The sequence below is a fragment of the Astatotilapia calliptera genome, chromosome 18 (assembly GCF_900246225.1).
Source record: "Astatotilapia calliptera chromosome 18, fAstCal1.2, whole genome shotgun sequence".
In the NCBI taxonomy this organism is placed as follows: Eukaryota; Metazoa; Chordata; class Actinopteri; order Cichliformes; family Cichlidae; genus Astatotilapia; species Astatotilapia calliptera.
This window is the reverse complement of record NC_039319.1, coordinates 29619825-29627003: the sequence shown is the minus strand read 5'-3', so window position 1 is coordinate 29627003 and position 7179 is coordinate 29619825.

Genomic DNA, 7179 nt, shown 5'->3' with positions numbered 1-7179 from the left:
AGTACCAGACTTTACAGGCATGATGTCAGACGCGCCCTGAACAGATTGATGTGCCCATTGTCGGAAATACGGACAGCGCCACCTAGTGGCAACAGGAAATGTCATGGCTTTAATTTTGTTGTACTGATTTTCACAGGTTCATCGTGGCCACCTCAAAAGCGGTGAATATCACCATCAGTCCCTCGTGATGCTTCAGTGCAAAAATTGTGACTTTAAACTGAACGGCGCACCCTGGTGGCAACGCTGTTCACCATGAAAGATGAAGTGGCTTTTGAGGGTCTTGGCAAGTTTATAGAGGCTTGAAATTTGGCGCACACCTCCAATGTGGTTAAGGCTTTGTTGTTATGTGATCATTTTCATTGAATATCCCAAAATGGCTCCACAGCGCCCCCTACAAAATTTCAAAATCACAGCCCCTGCTCTGTGTTTTATGTATGAGTCTGAAACCTGGTAAGCTTATAGGAGATATCAAGATGTACAAAAAAGTCTCTTGGAGCAATATCCCAAATCCAACAGGAAGTCAGCCATTTTAAAATTAATGTGCAATTTTGGCAACATTTTCCCCTCTTTTCAGGCATCGTTCTTTGACGAACTCCTCCAAGGGATTTCATCAGATTGCACTATTCTTCAGTGTGTGGAATCCAAAGACCTTTGTGTTGTTAAATTGCGAGGCTTTTTACGTTCAGGGAAACGGGGTGGTTATGGCGGCACGTAGGCTCTCAATCACTCGCCAAAACGCAGTAATCTGCTGTTACTCAAAAACACAATGTCCAATCTCACCCAAAGGTCGCAGGCATAATGAGACTCGAGTTCAGAAGTGTTTGTTATGCCATTTGTACATAATGGTTAGAGTGCCACCTAGTGGAACGACTAGCTAATCATGAATGAATGAGTTGAAATGTTAGCTGGTGGTTAAATGCATGAATTCCATCAATGTGACATCAGATCGGACGTGCTGGTTTTAGGTGTTGGGCGTGGCTCGACGCGCCGGGGGTGCGAGGGCCCTCATAACGCTGCTTGCAGCTTTAATTATTATTATTATTATTATTATTATTATTATTATTATTATTATTCAGGCGAAACAAGGGCCTTTTTGAGGGCCTAAACATGCTCAAAAACTCATGAAATTTTGCACACATGCCAGGTCTGGTGAAAAATTTTGTATTTTAATGGTTTTACATATGAGCACTGGGAAATGGCTCTACAGCGCCACCTATGCCTTGTTAAATGCAGCCCTACGACCACATCGTTTCAGCTACATGTATGAAATTTGGCACACATGTGTATCATGCCGAGTCGAACAAAAAAGTCTGTGGGCCCATTGATGCAAACCCAACAGGAAGTCCGCCATTTGGAAGAGAAGGTGACATTTTGGCTCTAATTTTGCCATTTCCATGCCTCGAACTTTTGCGAACTCCTCCTTGGGATTTGGTTGTATAAGCTTCATCTTTGGTCAGTGTCAACTACACACCTGGGCCATGTTAAATTGCGGAGCTTTTGAGTTTTCACAATACTATGAGGCCGTGGCGCCATGGCGAATTTCGATGACTCGCCATGAAAATCTTATTGCCTCTCATTTTGTCATACATTTTCTGACCTTGACCAAAGTGAACACATATGATAAGGCTCCACCCCTAAACATATTTCAACTGCCATATTTGACACCAGGGACAGCGCCACCTAGTGGGAACAGGAAATGTCATGTTTTACACTTTGGGGTACAGTATAGTGATGGGTGACACCTGCAGCCTCAAATTTCTCCAGGAAAGCCTTAAGGAGTTGGTCTTGGGTTACAGTGAAAACTGTGACTTTTCGCAAAAGGGTGTGACCCCAGCAGCATGGCGAACTTTGATGTCACGCCATGAAGAAACAAATTAGTATAACTCAATGAAATCCAGTCTGTTCAGTACCAGACTTTACAGGCATGATGTCAGACCCGCCCTGAACAGATTGATGTGCCCATTGTCGGGAATACGTACAGCGCCACCTAGTGGCAACAGGAAATGTCATGGCTTTAATTTTGTTGTACTGATTTTCACAGGTTCATCGTGGCCACCTCAAAAGCGGTGAATATCAACATCAGTCCCTCGTGATGCTTCAGTGCAAAAATTGTGACTTTAAACTGAACGGCGCACCCTGGTGGCAACGCGGTCCAACATGAAAGATGAAGTGGCTTTTGAGGGGCTTGGATAGTATATAGAGGCTTTAAATTTAGCACACCCCTCCAAATGGATGAAGGCTTTGTTGTCATGTGATCATTTTCATTGAATAGCGCGAAATGGCTCCACAGCGCCCCCTACAAAATTTCAAAACCACAGCCCCAGCTCTGTGTTTTATGTATGAGTCTGAAACCTGGTAAGCTTATAGGAGATATCAAGATGTACAAAAAAGTCTCTTGGAGCAATATCCCAAATCCAACAGGAAGTCAGCCATTTTAAAATTAATGTGTAATTTTGGCGACATTTTCCCCTCTTTTCAGGCTTCATACTTTGACGAACTCCTCCAAGGGATTTCATCATATTGAACCATTCTCCAGTGTGTGGAATCTAAAGACCTTTGTGATGTTAAATTGCGAAGCTTTTTACGTTCAAGGAAACGGGGTGGTCATGGCGGCACGTGGAGTTTCAATCACTCGCCAAAAAGCAGTAATCTGCTGTCACTCAAAGACACAAAGTCCAATCTCTCCCAAAGGTCGCAGGCGTGATGAGACTCGAGCTCGGAAATGTTTGTTATGCCATTTGTGCATAAGGGTTAGAGCGCCACCTAGTGGAACGACTAACAAATCATGAATGAATGAGTTGAAATGTTAGCTGGTGGTTAAATGCATGAATTCCATCAATGTGACATCAGATCGGACGTGCTGGTTTTAGGTGTTGGGCGTGGCTCGACGCGCCGGGGGTGCGAGGGCCCTCATAACGCTGCTTGCAGCTTTAATTATTATTATTATTATTATTATTATTAGGGCCCGAGCACTGACAGTGCGAAGGCCCTATTGTAATTGCTCTGTTTATTATTATTATTAGGGCCCGAGCACTGAGAGTGCGAAGGCCCTATTGTATCTGCTCCGTTTCTTATTATTATTATTATTCACCCCAAACAAGGGCCTTTTTGAGGGCCTAAACATGCTCAAAAACTCATGAAATTTTGCACACATGCCAGGTCTGGTGAAAAATTTTGTATTTTAATGGTTTTACTTATGAGCACTGGGAAATGGCTCTAGAGCGCCACCTATGCCTTGTTAAATGCAGCCCTACGACCACATCGTTTGAGCTACATGTATGAAATTTGGCACACATGTGTATCATGACGAGCCGAACAAAAAAGTCAGTGGGCCCATTGATGCAAACCCAACAGGAAGTCCGCAATTTAGAAGTGAAGGTGACATTTTGGCTCTAATTTTGTCGTTTCCATGCCTCGAACTTTAACGAACTCCTCCTTGGAAATTGGTCGTATAAGCTTCATATTTGGTCAGTGCCAACTACACCCTTGTGCCATGTTAAATTGCGGAGCTTTTGAGTTTTCACAATACTATGAGGCCGTGGCGCCACGGCGAATTTCGATGACTCGCCATGAAAATCTTATTGCCTCTCATTCTGTCATACATTGTCCGATCTGGACCAAAGAGCACACATATGATAAGGCTCCAGCCCTGAACATATTTCAACTGCCATATTTGACGTCAGTGACAGCGCCACCTAGTGGGAACAGGAAATGTCATGTTTTACACTTTGGGGTACAGTATTGTGATGGGTGACATCTGCAGCCTCAAATTTCTCCAGGAAAGGCGTAAGGAGTTGGTCTTGGGGTACAGTGAAAACTGTGACTTTTCACGAAAGGGTGTGACCTCAGCAGCATGGCGAACTTTGATATCTCGCCATGAAGAAACAAATTAGTATAACTCCATGAAATCCAGTCTGATTAGTACCAGACTTTACAGGCATGATATCAGACCCGCCCTGAACAAATTGATGTGCCCATTGTCAGGAATATGAAGAGCGCCACCTAGTGGGAACAGGAAATGTCATGTCTTACACTTTGTTGTACTGATTTTCACAGGTTCATTGTGGATACCTCAAAAGCGGTGAATGTCACCGTCAGTCCTTCATGATGCTGCAGTGCGAAAATTGTGACTTTATACTGAACGGTGCACCCTGGTGGCAACGCTGTTCACCATGAAAAATGAAGTGGTTTTTGAGGGGCTTGGAAAGTTTAAAAAGTCTTGAAATTTGGCCCACACCTCCAATGTGGTTAAGGCTTTGTTGTTATGTGATCATTTTCATTGAATATCCCAAAATGGCTCCACAGCGCCCCCTACAAAATTTCAAAACCACAGCCCCAGCTCTGTGTTTTATGTATGAGTCTGAAACCTGGTAAGCTTATAGGAGATATCAAGATGTACAAAAAAGTCTCTTGGAGCAATATCCCAAATACAACAGGAAGTCAGCCATTTTAAAATTAATGTGCAATTTTGGCAACATTTTCCCCTCTTTCCAGGCACCGTTCTTTGACGAACTCCTCCAAGGGATTTCATCATATTGAACCAATCTCCAGTGTGTGGAATCTAAAGACCTTTGTGATGTTAAATTGCGAAGGTTTTTACGTTCAGGGAAACGGGGTTGTCATGGCGGCACGTGGAGTTTCAATCACTCGCCAAAAAGCAGTAATCTGCTGTCACTCAAAATCTAAATGTCCAAACTCTCCCAAAGGTCGCAGGCGTGATGAGACACGAGCTCGGAAATGTTTGTTATGCCATTTGTCAGTAATGGTTAGAGCGCCACCTAGTGGGACGACTATAATGATGATTGAATGAGATGAAATGTTAGCTGGTGGTTAAATGCATGAATTCCATCAATGTGACATCAGATCGGAGGTGCTGGTTGTAGGTGTTGGGCGTGGCTCGACGCGATGGGGTGCGAGGGCCCTCATAACGCTGCTTGCAGCTTTAATTATTATTAGGGCCCGAGCACTGACAGTGCGAAGGCCCTATTGTAATTGCTCTGTTTATTATTATTATTATTATTATTATTATTATTATTATTATTATTATTATTATTCCGGCAAATGAATTGGCCGTTTGAGGGCCTAAACATGCTCGAAAACTCATGAAATTTTGCACACGCGTCAGGTCTGGTGAAAATTTACGTATTTTAATGTTCTCAGACATGGCCAGGGAAAATTAGCTCAGTAGCGCCACCTAGAAAAATGAAAAACGCGAGCCCCCGGTATGGGTATCACCTACATGTTTGAAAGTCGGTACACCTATATAATGTTCAGAGTCGAACAAAAAAGTCTATTATGGCAATGTCCTAAACCCAACAGGAAGTCCGCCATTTTGGATTGAATGTGACATTTTGGCTCTGATTTTACCGTTTCCATGCCTCGAACTTTAACGAACTCCTCCTTGGGGTTTGATTTCATAACCTTCATATTTGGTCAGTGCCAACTACACCCTTATGCCATGTTAAATTGCGGAGCTTTTGAGTTTTCACAATACCATGAGGCCGTGGCGCCATGGCGAATTTCGATGACTCGCCATGAAAATCTTATTGCCTCTCATTCTGTCATAGATTTTCTGACCTTGACCAAAGTGAACACATATGATAAGGCTCCACCCCTGAACATATTACAACTGCCATATTTTACATCAGGGACAGCGCCACCTAGTGGGAACAGGAAATGTCATGTTTTACACTTTGGGGTACAGTATAGTGATGGGTGACATCTGCAGCCTCAAATTTCTCCAGGAAAGCCTTAAGGAGTTGGTCTTGGGTTACAGTGAAAACTGTGACTTTTCGCAAAAGGGTGTGACCCCAGCGGCATGGCGAACTTTGATGTCACGCCATGAAGAAACAAATTAGTATAACTCAATAAAATCCAGTCTGATCAGTACCAGACTTTACAGGCATGATGTCAGACCCACCCTGAACAGATTGATGTGCCCATTGTCGGGAATACGGACAGCGCCACCTAGTGGCAACAGGAAATGTCATGGCTTTAATTTTGTTGTACTGATTTTCACAGGTTCATCGTGGCCACTCAAAAGCGCCAATATTTCACCAGACCTGACGCGTGTGCAAATTTCATGAGTTTTCGAGCATGTTTAGGCCCTCAAACGGCCAATTCATTTGCCGAAATAATAATAATAATAATAATAATAATAATAAACAGAGCAATTACAATAGGGCCTTCGCACTGTCAGTGCTCGGGCCCTAATAATAATAAACAGAGCAATTACAATAGGGCCTTCGCACTGTCAGTGCTCGGGCCCTAATAATAATAATAATAATAATAAGAAACGGAGCAGATACAATAGGGCCTTCGCACTCTCAGTGCTCGGGCCCTAATTAAAGCTGCAAGCAGCGTTATGAGGGCCCTCGCACCCCCGGCACGTCGAGCCACTGCCAACACCTCAAACCGGCACGTCCGATGTGATGTCACATTGATGGATTTCATGCTTTTAATCACCAGCTAACATTTCATCTTATTCAACCAGGATTATAGTCATGCCACTAGGTGGCGCTCTAACCATTATTGACAAATAGCATAACAAACATTTCCAAGCTCGAGTCTCATCACACCTGCGACCTTTGGGAGAGATTGGACATTGTGTTTTTTAGTGACAGCAGATTACTGCTTTTTGCGAGTGATTGAAACTCTACGTGCCGCCATGACCACCCCGTTTCCCTGAACGGAAAAAGCTTCGCAATTTAACATCACAAAGGTCTTTAGATTCTACACACTGAAGAATGCTTCAATATGATGAAATCCCTTGGAGGGTTCGTCAAAGTATGAGGCCTGAAAAGGGGGGAATGTCATCAAAATTACACATTAATTTTAAAATGGCTGACTTCCTGTTGGATTTGGATATTGCTCCAAGAGACTTTTTTGTACATCTTGATATCTTACACAAGCTTACCAAGTGTCAGACTCATAGATGAACACAGAGCAGGGGCTGATGTTCTGAAATATTGTAGGGGGCGCGGTGGAGCCATTTTGCGCTATTCAAGGAAAATGGTTACATAACAACAATGCTTCATCCATTTGGAGGTGTGGTGCCTATAATTTCAAAAAGCCACTTCATCTTTCATGGTGACGGCGTTGCCACCAGGGTGCGCCGTTCAGTTTAAAGTCACAATTTTTTGCACTGAAGCATCACGAGGGACTGATGTTGATATTCAC